The sequence below is a fragment of the Schistocerca piceifrons genome, chromosome 3, assembly GCF_021461385.2.
Source record: "Schistocerca piceifrons isolate TAMUIC-IGC-003096 chromosome 3, iqSchPice1.1, whole genome shotgun sequence".
In the NCBI taxonomy this organism is placed as follows: Eukaryota; Metazoa; Arthropoda; class Insecta; order Orthoptera; family Acrididae; genus Schistocerca; species Schistocerca piceifrons.
Window position 1 is genome coordinate 411,340,588 of NC_060140.1, and position 19,019 is coordinate 411,359,606.

Here is a 19,019-nt window from a genome sequence, read left to right on the forward strand (position 1 = left end):
GAGGTTCTAGGCAGAATCGGAGAGGAAATGAATATGTCGAAAACACTGATAAGGAGAAGGGACAGGATGATAGTACATCTGCTAAGGCATGAGGGAATGACTTCCATGGTACTAGAGGGAGCTGTAGAGGGCAAAAACTGTAGAGGAAGGCAGAGATTGGAATACGTCAAGCAAATAATTGAGGACATAAGTTGCAAGTGCTACTCTGAGATGAAGAGGTTAGCACAGGAAAGGAATTCGTGGCGGGCCGCATCAAACCAGTCAGTAGACTGATCATCATCATCATCATCATCATCATCATTTAAGACTGATTATGCCTTTCAGCGTTCAGTCTGGAGCATAGCCCCCTTATAAAATTCCTCCATGATCCCCTATTCAGTGCTAACATTGGTGCCTCTTCTGATGTTAAACCTATTACTTCAAAATCATTCTTAACCGAATCCAGGTACCTTCTCCTTGGTCTGCCCCGACTCCTCCTACCCTCTACTGCTGAACCCATGAGTCTCTTGGGTAACCTTGCTTCTCCCATGCGTGTAACATGACCCCACCATCTAAGCCTGTTTGCCCTGACTGCTACATCTATAGAGTTCATTCCCAGTTTTTCTTTGATTTCCTCATTGTGGACACCCTCCTGCCATTGTTCCCATCTACTAGTACCTGCAATCATCCTAGCTACTTTCATATCCGTAACCTCAACCTTATTGATAAGGTAACCTGAATCCAACCAGCTTTCGCTCCCATACAACAAAGTTGGTCGAAAGATTGAACGGTGCACAGATAACTTAGTCTTGGTACTGACTTCCTTCTTGCAGAAGAGAGTAGATCGTAGCTGAGCGCTCACTGCATTAGCCTTGCTACACCTCGCTTCCAGTTCTTTCACTATGTTGCCATCCTGTGAGAATATGCATCCTAAGTACTTGAAACCGTCCACCTGTTCTAACTTTGTTCCTCCTATTTGGCACTCAATCCGTTTATATTTCTTTCCCACTGACATTACTTTAGTTTTGGAGATGCTAATCTTCATACCATAGTCCTTACATTTCTGATCTAGCTCTGAAATATTACTCTGCAAACTTTCAATCGAATCTGCCATCACAACTAAGTCATCCGCATATGCAAGACTGCTTATTTTGTGTTCACATATCTTAATCTCACCCAGCCAGTCTATTGTTTTCAGCATATGATCCATAAATAATATGAACAACAGTGGAGACAGGTTGCAGCCTTGTCTTACCCCTGAAACTACTCTGAACCATGAACTCAGTTTACCGTCAACTCTAACTGCTGCCTGACTATCCATGTAAAGACCTTTAATTGCTTGCAAAAGTTTGCCTCCTATTCCATAATCTCGTAGAATAGACAATAACTTCCTCCTAGGAACCCGGTCATATGCCTTTCCTAGATCTATAAAGCATAGATATAATTCCCTGTTCCACTCATAACACTTTTCCATTATTTGTCGTAAGCTAAAGATCTGGTCCTGACAACCTCTAAGAGGCCTAAATCCACACTGATTTTCATCCAATTGCTCCTCAACTAATACTCGCACTTTCCTTTCAACAATACCTGAGAAGATTTTACCCACAACGCTGATTAAAGAGATACCTCTGTAGTTGTTACAATCTTTTCTGTTTCCATGTTTAAAGATTGGTGTGATTACTGCTTTTGTCCGGTCTGATGGAACCTGTCCCGACTCCCAGGCCATTTCAATTATCCTGTGTAGCCATTTAAGACCTGACATTCCACTGTACTTGATGAGTTCCGACTTAATTTCATCCAACCCAGCTGCTTTATTGCACTGCAATCTATTGACCATTTTCTCCACTTCCTCAACGGTGATCCTATTTCCATCATCGTTCCTATCCCATTCTAACTCGAAATCTGAAACATTACTGATAGTATTTTCACCTACATTGAGCAACTCTTCAAAATACTCCCTCCATCTGCCCAAGGCATCCACAAGATTCACCAGCAGTTTTCCCGACCTGTCCAAAATACTTGTCATTTCCTTCTTACCTCCCTTTCGAAGACTGCTAATTACACTCCAGAATGGTTTTCCAGCAGCTGGACCCAACGTCTCCAACCTGTTTCCAAAGTCTTCCCAAGATTTCTTCTTGGATGCTGCAATTATCTGTTTGGCTTTGTTTCTTTCTTCAACATAACTTTCTCTGTCTACCTGAGTTCTAGTATGTAGCCATTTTTAATACACCTTCTTTTTCCTTTTACAGGCTGCCTTGACTGTGTCATTCCACCAAGCTGTTTGCTTCCTCCTACTTTTACACACTACTGTTCCAAGACATTCTTTAGCACTTCTAGTACTGTGTCCCTGTACCTTGTCCATTCCTTTTCCAATGACTGTAATTGACTACATTCAACTAACTGGTACCTTTCTGAGATCGCTGTTATGTACTTGTGCCTGATTTCCTTATCCTGAAGTTTCTCCACTCTTATCCTCCTACATATGGACCTGACCTCCTGCACTTTCGGCCTCGCAATCCCAATTTCACTGCAGATTAAATAATGATCAGTGTCATCAAAGAATCCCCTGAATACACTTGTGTCCCTCACAGCCTTCCTGAATTCCTGATCTGTTATTATATAGTCAATGACAGATCTGGTTCCCCTGCTTTCCCAAGTATACCAGTGAATGTTCTTATGTTTAAAAAAGGAGTTTGTGATTACTAAGCCCATACTGGCACAGAAATCCAGGAGTTGCTGCCCGTTCCTGTTGGCCTCCATATCCTCTCCAAATTTACCCATAACCTTTTCGTACCCTTCTGTTCGATTTCCAATCCTGGCGTTAAAATCACCCATGAGCAGAACACTGTCCTTGTCCTTTACTCTAACAACTACATCACTGAGTGCCTCATAAAAACTCTCCATCTTATCTTGATCAGTCCCTTCACAATGCGAATATACTGACACAATCCTAATTTTCTTGCTAGACACTGTCAAATCTATCCACATCAGTCGTTCGTTTACATACCTTATTGCAACTACGCTAGGTTCCATTTCTTTCCTGATGTAAAGCCCTACACCCCATTGTGCTATTCCTGCTTTGACTCCTGACAAGTAGACCTTGTATTCTCCCACTTCTTCTTCTTTCTCACCCCTTACCCGAATGTCACTAACAGCTAAAACGTCCAGCCCCATCTTACTTGCAGCCTCTGCCAGCTCTACCTTCTTCCAAGAGTAGCCCCCATTGATATTAATAGCTCCCCATCTCATTACCATTTGTTTGCCAAGTCGTATCTTAGGAGTCCCTGGTTTGTCAGTTAGAGGTGGGACTCCGTCACCTCCAACGGTCCGAGGCATTTTGCTCTGATTGTTGCCAGCATCATATTTAAAGTACCAGGGAAGCAGGTTGCTAGCCTTACTTGCCCCGAGTCCCATTGGGTTTTACCCCTAACGGCTGAGGGACTAGCCGGTGGATTTGGTAGTCTTTGCCGTATGAGCACAAAGGTGACCACGACTCAGAATATGTCCGAGATGCCCAGCCTTATTCCAAAGTAACTGGTATCCCGACTGCCGGGACCATTTACTTGGCCACTCATACGTTGCCCGTGGTTCATGAACTAGGACATGACTACAGGAACCCACACCATGAACCACTGATGACCAAAAAAAAAAAAAGTTTAGTGATCGATGAATTCAGCAGTTTGGTCCCTTAGGAATTCACACACTTTTCAACATTTGAAGATTCGGTCATTTCTGATTGGTGCCAGCGGCCGTATCCGTGGCTATGTAAGCATAATATCGTGCCAGCCCCAGCAGGCATTAGTATTACTCCTGACGTCGATGGCGGGGACAGCCGTCAAAAGCTCGAGAATTTTATTCGAATTGACTCTTCTTGAAGACCGACAAGATATTATTCAGACACGCTTCCGCAAAAGACTCCGAGGGCACTCTACTGATGGTAGTCCATCGAAAGTATTATGCTGTGTACCAAGAAATCTTCAGTCGCATCACACATTTGCTGTCGACCATACTATAGGGCTAGAGGACAAATGTAAGGATGTAGAGGCTTGTCTCACTAGGGGTAAGATAGATACTGCCTACAGGAAAATTAAAGAGACCTTTGGAGAGAAGAGAACCACTTGTATGAATATCAAGAGCTCAGATGGCAACCCAGTTCTAAGCAAAGAAGGGAAGGCAGAAAGGTGGAAGGAGTATATAGAGGGTTTATATAAGGGCGATGTACTTGAGGACAGTATTATGGAAATGGAAGAGGATGTAGATGAAGATGAAATGGGAGATAAGATACTGCGTGAAGAGTTTGACAGAGCACTGAAAGACCTGAGTCGAAACAAGGCCCCGGGAGTAGACAACATTCCATTAGAACTACTGATGGCCTTGGGAGAGCCAGTCATGACAAAACTCTACCACCTGGTGAGCAAGATGTATGAGACAGGCGAAATACCCACAGACTTCAAGAAGAATACAATAATTCCAATACCAAAGAAAGCAGGTGTTGACAGATGTGAAAATTACCGAACTATCAGTTTAATACGTCACAGCTGCAAAATACTAACGCGAATTCTTTACAGACGAATGGAAAAACTGGTAGAAGCGGACCTCGGGGAAGATCAGTTTGGATTCCGTAGAAATGTTGGAACACGTGAGGCAATACTAACCTTACGACTTATCGTAGAAGAAAGATTAAGAAAAGGCAAACCTACGTTTCTAGCATTTGTAGACTTAGAGAAAGCTTTTGACAACGTTAACTGGAATACTCTCTTTCAAATTCTGAAGGTGGCAGGGGTAAAATACAGGGAGCGAAAGGCTATTTACAATTTGTACAGAAACCAGATGGCAGTTATAAGAGTCGAGTGGCATGAAAGGGAAGCAGTGGTTGGGAAGGGAGTGAGACAGGGTTGTAGCCTCTCCCCGATGTTATTCAATCTGTATATTGAGCAAGCAGTAAAGGAAACAAAAGAAAAATTCGGAGTAGGTATTAAAATTCATGGAGAAGAAGTAAAAACTTTGAGGTTCGCCGATGACATTGTAATTCTGTCAGAGACAGCAAAGGACTTGGGAGAGCAGTTGAACGGAATGGACAGTGTCTTGAAAGGAGGATATAAGATGAACATCAACAAAAGCAAAATGAGGATAATGGAATGTAGTCAAATTAAATCGGGTGATGCTGAGGGGATTAGATTAGGAAATGAGACACTTAAAGTAGTAAAGGAGTGCGACCGAACCGCCGAATCTTTCCATCAGTAAATGGGGTATGTTCTCAACTGATTCGGTTGTTTTAACCCCCTCCACTGACAGAATGACCCGCTTCCTACTTCCGTATGTATAAAGCCAATACGGACTTGTAGCTGTCACGCCTTTGCGCTTACTGCTACGTATTTTAACTGTAAATAGCTCAGCCCTAATGGTAAGAGGTAGTAGTGAAATCACGTTATTAATCTTTGAAGACAGCACAGCTGCCACAAGCTCAGCTCACTTTTACTCCACTCCTACCCTCGCCATTGCACCACATTAACTAGGTGCTACATGGACCTTGCTAAATTCACTTGCGTATACATTTTTGACCGTTACTCGCCAGTATTTACCTAATGATTAGTACACTCCTAACCGGACTATTTCCCAAAGAGCTGTGATGATTGAACGGGTTCGATCCACGGCCTACAGTGCCCTACAGTTCACACGGTAACACTGCCTACCTGACCCACTTAACTTGGTAGTGAGCTTATGTATCCAATCACCACTGCTAGCAGCAGTGGGTAATCCTATCAGCACGACGAGAGCAGCAGACTTACCGTCGAATCCTCCTGAAAATACTTATAACTACGGTCGCCAGCTCTGAAGGAGCAAAAGAATAAATCAGTTTTTTGGCTCGTTTCAAAGTGAAACGGCTTGAGTTGAATTTAAACTTAATTCTGAATATTACTATTTCTGATCAATCTAGGTGATTCTACAAAGCAAATACTCTCTCAATTTCTGTGAGTTGGTTTGGTAATTACCTCCAAGACAATTTATGCAACTTAGGTTAACAAAATTCTATCCTTCAACTTATTTAATGATTTTGGATATTACTCTTTGGACAATTGATGTAGAATTAGTTAAGTGACTTTACTTGAAAGGTTACTCAGAAAAATTTAAGTAACTATAAATAGGCGACTCATTCTGGTGTGACCATTGCTCTTTTCAACATTCTTATACGCTAAAGTATTCTACACCCAAAAGAATTGTAAATGAAAGAGGCGATGGTGGCCTCCGTCTGATTTCACTACACTATGTTTCAGGTTACTACACTTTACAATGAACAACATGTGTCGTAATTTTACTCATTACTATATTCTGTCTTCTGCACTTGTACAAAAGAAAACTGGTATTCTCCTTTTACATGTATACAAAGTTCGACTTAACAATTGCAAGCAGTCTTGCCTTGGGTAGACGTGTCGGTGCTGGTGGTGAGATGCATGTGGCTAACGCAGCTCTTCAGGCCTCATGCCCTTAATGGCGGCTGGAACTACGAGCTGTAGCACTCGTATAAGCTACTGCACGTCCGCCATAAAATCTGGGCGCAGGAACTCTTACAATCAGCACCAGTGGCATAGAGACGGCTTCGACAACCATTCGTCGCGTTCCACTCCACAAACGGCGACGATATTCGCCTCTTCGCTGTTGCACAATCACTTTTGCGTGAGCACAGTTACGCACGTCCGGTCACGTCAACCCTCCCCAGGCCATTCCATTGTTCAGTCCCTGTGTCTCCAGCTACCTCTAGCTACGCTCGTATCACCAAGAGTGGGGGCGTTCCCCTACCACCTTTTCACCGAAATCGTTTAGTATTTGAGAATATTTATATTTATTACCCTGGAGTTCATACCAGTCATAATAATTTACTACTAGCGCTTTATAACATTAAATCATACTGTAATAACTTATAATTACCAAGAAAAAGAATACATTTGACTCCGAGAGCTTAGTGCATTGTCTGAGAGGCAGCGCTAATTCCCAGTTTCGCCAATAGATGGCATCAGGGTGCACTCCCTGGCAGTCTCACACTAGCGCGCCCATTTCCGACGCGTGGGCTCCAAATTACTGTCAGCCCACCATCATTTCAGTTCCGTTACACATGCCCCACTTCTTATTGAAGTATCTAACAGTGATAATTCAATAAGAAGTCTCTCCTATAATGAATCTGAAATTTTCGTTAAGCTTTTTACCAAGGGTTTTCCCTTTCTTACTGATACACCTCGGTACTTATATTACTTATTTAAAATTAAACACCAATTCTTTCTATCTTTCCTGCTAAACATTACATAAATGATTTACATATATTCTTTCCAATTTTCTTACTTCTAAACACAGTACACTTTAAACATCTTTTTTTTTCACAAAAATTTTAAATACACTTCTTTTATCTCAGGCAAGTAAAACACACATTATGCGCCTATTACTTTAGAGCCCGTCCTTTTCACTTTACCTCCTCACTTTTCTACCTCTTCCACAACACTTATTTACACATCTATTAAGGCTTTCTTAGAAGCTCAGTCTTTTCCAGACTGTTTAGTCGCTATTTAAACTAGAAGTTTCATTAGAATACTGCAACATATTTTAGTGACCATTTACCTTTCACATAGAACAAAAGAGACAAAACTATTTACATATTGGTTTACTTTAATATTTATTTGTATATTTATTTTCAATCTGGTAGAATTCGTGGTTCATACCTTTTGAGATCCACTATGTTTCTTACTCCCAGGCGTTTGCCTGTTAATGGGTACTCTAAATAATAAGCATTCACATTGGGTATGGACGCTATTTTAAATGGTCCATTATATATATATTTAAATTTGCTGATCTCGTTATTAATTTCACTTGACTTTTCATGTGTTTTTACAAGACCGAGATCACCTATTTTGAATTTAGGATTCCTTACTTTTTCGTCATGACGACGAATTCTCGCATCTGCTTGTTTTCTCATCTTGTCTTTTACTAAGTTCTTTTTACTATCATAATCTAATTCAACTCTATCTGGAAATTCTAGTAGGTCTTCTACTAGACTTTTACTTCTCGTCTTTTTCAGGATTTCTTCTGGAGTAAATCTAGTGCTCTCGTTTGTTAATGAATTCATGATTTCTTCGAATTCACTCACATACATGCCCCACTTCTTGTGGTTACTATGGCAGTACGTCCTAAATAACCGACTTATCTCACGCATATATCTTTCTGCCGAATTGCTTGATGGGTGATAAGCTGAGATATGTACCACTTCTACCTGTTTCTCAGTTATCCCATCCTTCCACATTTTTGAGCAAAACTGAACACCATTATCTGATAGTATTCTCTTTGGCTTCCCTACTTTCACAAAATAATCACACACCATTTTATCATACACAGCTCTGGCAGTAGCTTTTCTCAAGGGATATAGCTTTATATACTTTGAGAAAAGTTCAACTGCTACAAATATGTACACAAAACCCCCCATGGTTTTCGGTAATGGTCCAAAGATATCTACTGCTACTATTTCTAATACTTCATCAGGTTTTATTGATTGCATGGGCCCTTGATTAGTTGCATTTGTTACTTTCGCCTTTTGGCATAGATCACAAGATCTTATCCTCTGTGCTACCCTTCGTGCCATGTTGTTAAAGGTAATGCATTCATCTAACTTATCGGTACACTTCCGTGCACCGCAATGGCCATATGCCAAGTGAACATAATCTATCAGCACTTCAGTGTGTTGTTCCAGCCAACATACTCTCCACTTCCCTGGATTATTTAATCTTTGAAGATACAGTACACCTTTATGTATTTTATATGAAGCCCTTATGTTAGTTGCGTCCGGATTGTCAAACTTGACCTTTACCGACTTGAGTGCATCATCATCACTTTGATATCTTCGCATATTCCGACATATTTCCCTAATTTTTTCTCTTCCTTCCGCTTTTTTGAAGTAATTCACCTCAAAAACATCTTCCCTATTCTTTACACTTTCTAGTGTCTCACATCCTTCTGGTAATCTCGACAAAGCATCCGGTACTGCATGTTCTTTCCCTTTAACATACTTGATCTCTATATCAAATTGTTGTAAAAACAGCGCCCATCTGCTCAACCTGTTATGTAACAATCTGCAGTCCTTCAAAAATATTAAAGCTTTGTGGTCTGTATGGACCACAGTCTTATGTACCCATAAGAAAAGTTGAAATTTCCTAAAACCCCGTACTATAGCTAAAGCCTCCTTCTCTGAAACCATATAGTTTCTTTCATACTTAGACATGGTTCTACTCGCAAATGCTATTTGTCTATGAGTTTTTTCCCCATCTATCATTACCTCCTGAAATATGGATACTCCCAATCCATAATCTGAACTATCTGTTGCCATGTGGAATGGTTCACACAGGTCAGGGTGCCATAACTTTATGTTTTTAGCCAAATTGTCTTTTAGCCGGTTGAATGCTGTTTCACATTCTTCAGTCCATATATACACACTGTTCTTCTTAAGTAGGTTGTTCAGATGTGGGCTATTGAACACCTGATCATCCACATACTTACGATAAAAGGAACAAAGTCCTATAAACGACTTTAGTTGTTTTTTATTCTTGGGAGCCTGACAATTTCTTATTGCTTTGACTTTATCGGGATCCTTTTCAATTCCCTCTGGTGTTACTATGTGACCTAAAAACTTTATTTCTTTCTTCACAAACTCGCATTTTTTCAGGTTCAGGGTCATTCCTCCTTTAATTAAAGCTTTGAACACCCTGTCGCATAACTCCATGTGCTCTTCCCATGTCCTTGTAGCAATTAACAGATCATCTACATAAACCGTGATTAGCAAACTAAGTTCACTTCCTAAAATTTTGCCTAAAGCCCGAATGAACACTGAAACGGAAGTATTTAGGCCAAATGGTACCACTGTGAAATGGTAGCATTTGCCATTGAATAAAAATGCCGTGTACTTCCTAGACTCCTCACTTAATGGGATTTGCCAGTATCCTGCAGTTAGGTCTAAACTAGTCATGTACTTTACACCATTAAACTTCTGCAATAAATTATCTATGTTCTCTGGACGATCCAACTCCCTCTTCACTACTTTATTCAGAGTACGAGCATCTATCACTATTCGTACACTTCCATCCTTCTTACCTACTATCACCAGTGGGTTATTATATGGGCTAGAACTCCGTTCAATGACCCCACATGAAACCATTTTATCTATTTCTTTTTGAACTGCTTCTTTCTTAGACAAGGGTACATTATATGGTGGTTTAAAGAAAGGTTCATGCTCCTCTACCTCCATGCAGTACTCATAATTTATCACTCGTCCCGGTCTGTCTGAAAATACCTCCTGATTTTCTTTCAGAATTTGCCATAGATCCTCCCTTTGGGCATCAGATAATCCTTCCGTTTTATCCACTACATTTCGAAGGAGTGTCTCCTTATTTCCATCTTCAACTATCTGCCTCACCAGAAACCAATCGAATTTTTGACCTATTCCTGAATCATGATCATCTCTAAATTCTACCCATCCCAGCTGGTTCTCTTCCATTACTCTATATGATTCAAATGGTATTTCTAATACCGCACTATCAACTTTACAAACTATTATCCCTTTGTCACAATCTATAATTACTTTCTGTTTTATTAACCAGTCAATGCCTAAAATGATCTCGGCACTGAGCTCTGGAACTACTAAAAATGCATTCGAAAATAACTTGTTTTTTATCTTAAATTCTATCATCACTTGATGTTTAACAGGTTTACTACATTTCCCTGTCGCCCCTATCACTTTAACACCTGTTACTGGCATCATGACTACTCCTCGTTGCTCTTTGATCATCTCAAGAAATGCGTGCGAAATAGCACTTATTTGAGCACCCGTATCCAACAATACATATAAATCGTAACCACATACATTAATGGGCAGGATTGTTTGCATCCTATTGTCCTCTTTCATACTTTCTTTATCTTCCCATAATAAATCCTTTTCCACCGCCAAGTCTTGCCATATTATTTTTCCGGTTTTTATACTGACCATTCCATCTGGAGGTTTCTTTCTCCTTTTCATCCTAAATTCTTTCACCGCTTTTTCCAATAGTCATTCGTCTAGGCTCTTTAATGTCATCTCGTTCTCATTCGAATCTGTCATGCCTGAACTCTCGGTTGCGGAATCGGAAACTTCCTCCACTTCTTTTTCTCCCTGGATGCTTTCTGATGATTCTGACGATAATTCCTCCTCCTTAGAAATATGACCTTCTTCGGATTCAAATAATTCTCGCAAATTATAATCCATTTCTCTACTTTCCCTTTGTTGGATAGTGCATTCGCCACTCTTACTTTCATTATTTTCCCCTACTAATGGAATTCCAGTCTCACTCAGCTCATTTGCTTCAGTACTACAGGGATCACAACACTCGTTCTCTTGGTTAGATACACTTTCTCTAATTTCTTTAAAAGAATCTTCATCACAGTCATGTACTCTTGCTGTCACTAGGTACACATCATAATCGGTATGGCTCTCTAACACTGTCATATTTGGGTGCAAACTAATCACTTGAGTGGAAGATCTTTCTAATTGTGCTGGCTGGCTTTTGAGCTGATGTACATATTCTGCATACGAGGTAATTTCTGAATCGGCATGCGTCTCTGCACTATGCCCCTTTTTCTTATCCACCCTTCCCTCTTTAATTACTTCTCGATGCGATTCGTCGACTATTCGTACGAACCTTTTACCATAAGTCACATCGCTCCTACCTTGCCCCTGCCTCTCTGCACAGTTGCCATCCCTACCGACAAACAACGCCTTCTCTGACTCTTCCATCATCAATTCGTCACTCTGACCTCGAATTGTACTTATTTCATTCACGTGAGCCTTCATATCCGACCGATATTCTTTTCCTACTTCATTTCCCTTAATAATTCCTCCCTGCTCTCTCTCCTCTGTTTGTATCCCTGCATTATATTTCGCAAAGTTTCGTTTATGTAACTGCTCTTCAGGCGAACGACGCACTATCCTACTATAGTACTGACTACTCCAATCTTCCCTATATTTGGGCCATTTCTTTCTTTCCGCGGGCGTTAGGCCCTTCACCTGCGCGGTATTTAGTTTTCCTGATTTTGATAATGCATCCCGTTTCCCTGATAGTGTCCTCTCCCTCGCTGAGAGTTACCTCCTCGACCTCTTCCTCTCATCATGTTAATTTGCGGTTCATTCCTACCACCTTTTACTATTCCATTCTGATTTCTGAAACCTCGAAACTCTCTAGTTTCACGCCACCTATCTTCATTCTCGATTTTTTCTAAAAATTCATCGAATGTTCGATGAGTGCCTCCTACATAACGCTTTGAATCGTCAGGTAGCTTTTTCCACAACTCCCACACTATCTCCGATTCTGATTTACGATCTTTAAGATACTCCAAACGCTTGAACCATCCTTCACAGTATTCTTTCATGAGCCCACGCCCATGTTCTGGCATTTTGGTGACAACGAATTCTCTCCACAACCTATCTCTCTGTTGTGTGCTCCAGAATTCCTCAAGGAACTTTTCTTTGAAGTCTGTAAACTTCAAATTGTCGATATCCAAATTCAATCCCCAACGTTTGGCATGACCTGCTAAAGCGTCTATTACTAAATTAATTTTTTCTTTATCCAACATGTCTGTTGGTAAGACACGTTCACAATTTTTTATAAAATCCATTGGATGCCATCCACCTTGTTTCTTTTGAGGATCGTATTTTTCCTCCCTACTCATTATTTCCGATTTTTGCATTACCAATGGGATACCACTACAGTTAAGAAACGTCTGATTCTGAACTTGCTGACTTAACAATTTTATCTCATTACGCAGTGTATTTTCCTGCTCCTGCACACATGCATCAAAACTCAACATGGTATTGCGCAGTGTTTCATTATCAGCTGCCGTTTCTTTAACAATCTCTTTCTTTACAACTGGTACTATCACCTGTAATTTACTTTCAATTATCGGTTCTAATTTTTCACTAACCAAAGGTTCCACTGATTTCTCTATTCTCTGAATTTCGGTATCAAATCTTTTCTCTATTTCTGTGACTTTTCTCTGAACATTTGTTATTTCAGCCCTAATGCTATTTACTGATTTGTTTACCTCTGTGATACGCTGGCTTTGCGTCTTCAAAATATCTAAATTGGCTTTTATTTTACCAGATAGGTTTTCATCCAATTGGGATATATGACTAGCCATTTCTGCTTTCAAACTAGCATTCCCTTCTCGAATTTGCGCCATCATCCTATTTAACAAACTTGTTAATTCCATATCCTCTCCCTTGTGACTTGCATCCACAGATACATTCGGTTCACTTTTCACTACCTTTGGTTTCACTTCCCGTTCCTCCTGTCTTGTGGGTGTGGATTCATCTATAAGATTTTCCAACCCTACAACATTATCTATGGTCCCTAATTCTGGGTCTGACCTTGTAAAATTTTCGTCTTGCTTGTTACTATTCGACTCCATCTTATGCTGCTGTATTTCGTGCCTAATAGAAATGTTTATTAAACCAAGTATTACTTGTTTAACTCCTACTATTGGACTTTCTTTTGCTGCTTTGCAGGTTGTCGTCTTGAACTTACCAATTGTGGTATATTTGTCTACAACAGAATTTTAAATTTTAAATTTTCCTGAAACCACAAGTTTATATAAAACACTTTTATTGCAGCCATTATTCTACAAACTTGGTAAGTCCTGTCACGGTCGCCACATGCGACCGAACAGCCGAATCTTTCCATCAGTAAATGGGGAATGTTCTCAACTGACTCGGTTGTTTTAACCCCCTCCACTGACAGAATGACCCGCTTCCTACTTCCGTATGTATAAAGCCAATACGGACTTGTAGCTGTCACGCCTTTGCGCTTACTGCTACGTATTTTAACTGTAAATAGCTCAGCCCTAATGGTAAGAGGTAGTAGTGAAATCACGTTATTAATCTTTGAAGACAGCACAGCTGCCACAAGCTCAGCTCACTTTTACTCCACTCCTACCCTCGCCATTGCACCACATTAACTAGGTGCTACATGGACCTTGCTAAATTCACTTGCGTATACTTTTTTGACCGTTACTCGCCAGTATTTACCTAATGATTAGTACACTCCTAACCGGACTATTTCCCAAAGAGCTGTGATGATTGAACGGGTTCGATCCACGGCCTACAGTGCCCTACAGTTCACACGGTAACACTGCCTACCTGACCCACTTAACTTGGTGGTGAGCTTATGTATCCAATCACCACTGCTAGCAGCAGTGGGTAATCCTATCAGCACGACGAGAGCAGCAGACTTACCGTCGAATCCTCCTGAAAATACTTATAACTACGGTCGCCAGCTCTGAAGGAGCAAAAGAATAAATCAGTTTTTTGGCTCGTTTCAAAGTGAAACGGCTTGAGTTGAATTTAAACTTAATTCTGAATATTACTATTTCTGATCGTTCTAGGTGATTCTACAAAGCAAATACTCTCTCAATTTCTGTGAGTTGGTTTGGTAATTACCTCCAAGACAATTTATGCAACTTAGGTTAACAAAATTCTATCCTTCAACTTATTTAATGATTTTGGATATTACTCTTTGGACAATTGACATAGAATTAGTTAAGTGACTTTACTTGAAAGGTTACTCAGAAAAATTTAAGTAACTATAAATAGGCTACTCATTCTGGTGTGACCATTGCTCTTTTCAACATTCTTATACGCTAAAGTATTCTACACCCAAAAGAATTGTAAATGAAAGAGGCGATGGTGGCCTCAGTCTGATTTCACTACACTATGTTTCAGGTTACTAAACTTTACAATGAACAACATGCGTCGTAATTTTACTCATTACTATATTCTGTCTTCTGCACTTGTACAAAAGAAAACTGGTATTCTCCTTTTACATGTATACAAAGTTCGACTTAACAATTGCAAGCAGTCTTGCCTTGGGTAGACGTGTCGGTGCTGGTGGTGAGATGCATGTGGCTAACGCAGCTCTTCAGGCCTCATGCCCTTAATGGCGGCTGGAACTACGAGCTGTAGCACTCGTATAAGCTACTGCACGTCCGCCATAAAATCTGGGCGCAGGAACTCTTACAATCAGCACCAGTGGCATAGAGACGGCTTCGACAACCATTCGTCGCGTTCCACTCCACAAACGGCGACGATATTCGCCTCTTCGCTGTTGCACAATCACTTTTGCATGAGCACAGTTACGCACGTCCGGTCACGTCAACCCTCCCCAGGCCATTCCATTGTTCAGTCCCTGTGTCTCCAGCTACCTCTAGCTACGCTCGTATCACCAAGAGTGGGGGCGTTCCCCTACCACCTTTTCACCGAAATCATTTAGTATTTAAGAATATTTATATTTATTACCCTGGAGTTCATACCAGTCATAATAATTTACTACTAGCGCTTTATAACATTAAATCATACAGTAATAACTTATAATTACCAAGAAAAAGAATACATTTGACTCCGAGAGCTTAGTGCATTGTCTGAGAGGCAGCGCTAATTCCCAGTTTCGCCAATAGATGGCATCAGGGTGCACTCCCTGGCAGTCTCACACCAGCGCGCCCGTTTCCGACGCGCGGGCTCCAAATTACTGTCAGCCCACCATCATTTCAGTTCCGTTACAGGAGTTTTGCTATTTAGGGAGTAAAATAACTGATGAAGGTCGAAGTAGAGAGGATATAAAATGTAGACTGGCAATGGCAAGGAAATCGTTTCTGAAGAAGAGAAATTTGTTAACATCGAGTATAGATTTAAGTGTCAGGAAGTCGTTTCTGAAAGTATTTGTATGGAGTGTAGCCATGTATGGAAGTGGAACATGGACGATAACCAGTTTGGACAAGAAGAGAATAGAAGCTTTCGAAATGTGGTGCTACAGAAGAATGCTGAAGATAAGGTGGGTAGATCACGTAACTAATGAGGAGGTATTGAACAGGATTGGGGAGAAGAGAAGTTTGTGGCACAACTTGACTAGAAGAAGGGATCAGTTGGTAGGACATGTTTTGAGGCATTGAGGGATCACAAATTTAGCATTGGAGGGCAGTGTGGAGGGTAAAAATCGTAGAGGGAGACCAAGAGATCAGTACACTAAGCAGATTCAGAAGGATGTAGGTTGCAGTAGGTACTGGGAGATGAAGAAGCTTGCACAGGATAGAGTAGCATGGAGAGCTGCATCAAACCAGTCTCAGGACTGAAGACCACAACAACAACAACAACAACATACTGATTTTAGAAGCGTTGGTGTGTTGCTGGCTCAAATGCTTTTCGGAAGTCAAGATAAGTGGGATGCGGGCTTCGTTAGGTTCGGATGTCTGCCGCTACTCGGTTTGCTGAACCATTCAGCTAAAGGTCTAGTGCACATCTGCGCAGGTGATCCAATTCGCCAGTGTTAGAGACTGTGCTGCAACGCGGAATGGCTGCTGTAGGCCCACAGCACGCGCTTTTACAGCCGACTAGGCGCAGGCGCCGCGTTCTCGAGCTGTGCAGAGCCCACACAAGGCCCACGGTCACGCGCCGTGAGATCTGGAAGGCGCGCCAAATCCACCCCGGCTTCCCGGCTCACTCTCTCTCCCACTGGGAGACAACGGCAGCGCGCGGCTGCTCCATCAGATAGGCTCTCGTAAAGGGCCCCGTGTAGGATCAATTAGTCATACTTTAGTATATTTACCTAGCAGCTGACCATTCACGCAAGCATAGGTCTTGTCTGACCGTTTGCGAGAAATTCTGATTGACGAAATGTTTGATAAAAAGGCGGACGTTGTTTGGTCGACGTTTCGGCGCATAAGTTTGAAAAATAGTTTTGTTGCAATGTATCTCATTGTATTGTGAGTTTTCACAACTATGGAATCTATGATTAAAGATAAAACGAAGTAGCACTGGTCTTTATCAAAGTGGCAGCGATGGTGTATGTTTACCAGCCATATACACTGAAGATCCAAAGAAACCCGTGCACCTGTCTAATATCGTGTAGGGCCCCCGCGACTACCGCAGCACGACGTGGCGTGGACTCAAGTAACGTCTGAAGCAGTGCTGGAGGGAACTGACACCATGAACCTTGCAATGCTGTCCATAAATCCGTAAGAATACGAAGAGGGGGAGACCTCTTCTGAACAGCACCCTGCAAGGCAACCCAGATATGCTCAATAATGTTCACGCCTGGGGAGTTTGGTGGCCAGTGGCAGTGATACACTCTGTAGCAGTTCTGGAGGTGTGGTGTGTCGCATTGTCCTGCTCGAACTGCCCAAGTCCGTCGGAATGCACAACGGACATGAATGGATGCAGGCGATCAGACAAGATGCTTACGTACGTGTCACCTGTCAGAGTCGTATCTAGACGTATCAGGGGTCCCATATCGCTCCAACTGAACACGCCCCACACCATTAAAGCCTCCACCAGCTTGAACAGCCCCTTGCTGACATACAGAATCTATGAATTCATGAGGTTGTCTCCATACCCGTACACGCCCATCTGCTCGATAGAGCTTGAAACGAGATTCGTCCGACCTGGCAACATGTTTCCAGCCGTCAACAGTCCAATGTCGGTGTTGACGGGCCCAGGCGAGACGTAAAGCTTTATGTCGTGCAGTCATCAAGGGTACATGAATGGGCCTTCGGCTCCTAAAGCCCATATCGATGATGTTTCCTTGAGTGGTTCACACGCTGACACTTGTCGATGGCATAGCACTGAAATCTGCAGCAATTTGCGGGAGGGTTGCACTTCTGTCACACTGAACGATTTTCTGCTGTCGTCATTGGTCCCGCTCTTGCAGGCTCTTTTCCTGGCCGCAACGATGTCGGAGTTTTGATGGTTCACCGGATTCCGGATATTCACGGTACGCTCGTGATATAGTCGTACAGGAAAATCCCCACTTAATCGCTACCTCGGAGAGGCTGTGTCCTATCGCTTGTGCGCCCACTATAACACCACGTTCAAACTCAAATCTTGATAACCTGCCATTCTACCAGCAGTAACAGATCTAAGAACTAGTGCAGACATAGCTTTTTTTTAATTCTTTGCCGACAGCAGCACTGCGTTCTACCTGATCACACATCTCTGTATTTGAATACACACGCCTATACCAGTTTCTTTGGCGCTTCAGTGTATTACACAGGAAGAGGTCAAGAAGAAAATCAATATTCCACACGTAACATACAAGCAGGAGTGCAATGAAATCAAAACAGTCTAAGTTCTCCGGTTCTTCCACTGGCGATGTTTTTAATATACTGCCATTAGAGGACCATGAAGAAGAGGATAAAGTTTTGCATGCTTGTGTCTTCTTTTCCAATGTGAGGGTGAAGTAGCTCTAACAAGTTATTGAAGGTTTCACTGTCCATCCGCAGAAAGTTGCTGCAATCATCAGGTTCTGAATGTAACATTTCCTTTAACGGGCTTTCATGTGCATATTTCTCTCTCATTTTAAACCATTCGCTGGACCAACGTCTTGTTTATTCCTTCTTCTTTAAACATAGTGCCAAAATCAATGTTAGAAATGTTGTATTTGAATTTGTGGCCATTCCCACTAGTGTCAAAATACAGATTACACAAAAAGCGTCTACTTAAAAATTATAAGGCTATATTCACAAACTTTGTTGATACGTGTACGGGCATGTTTCATATATCCGTGATTAGATAATCCCGTTCTTTTACTAGGGCCTAGACAAGTTAGTAAAGGTTTCATTGTCTGTTCAAAGAAAGTCGATGTAATCATAGGGTTCTGATAATATTATTTCCTTTAGCAGAGTTTCGTGAGTAAACCTCTCTTTCATTTTAAGCCATTCCTTGGAAAACGTTTTGTTTTCTTCTTCTTCTTCTTCTTCTTCTTTAATTCTAGATTACTAAATACTTGAAAAATTTACGACGGCAGTTGGTACCGATTTGTGGTTCCCGCCTATCTGATATTTTCAATATAGGGTGTAAAACAGAACATTTTGTACGTGATATACCATTGCAAATCTTATAATTGTAACTCACTAGTGTATAAACTGTGAACTATGACTTCCATTGTATAAAATATAGAGTAGTAAAACTTACAATGACTTATCGACAATGCAAC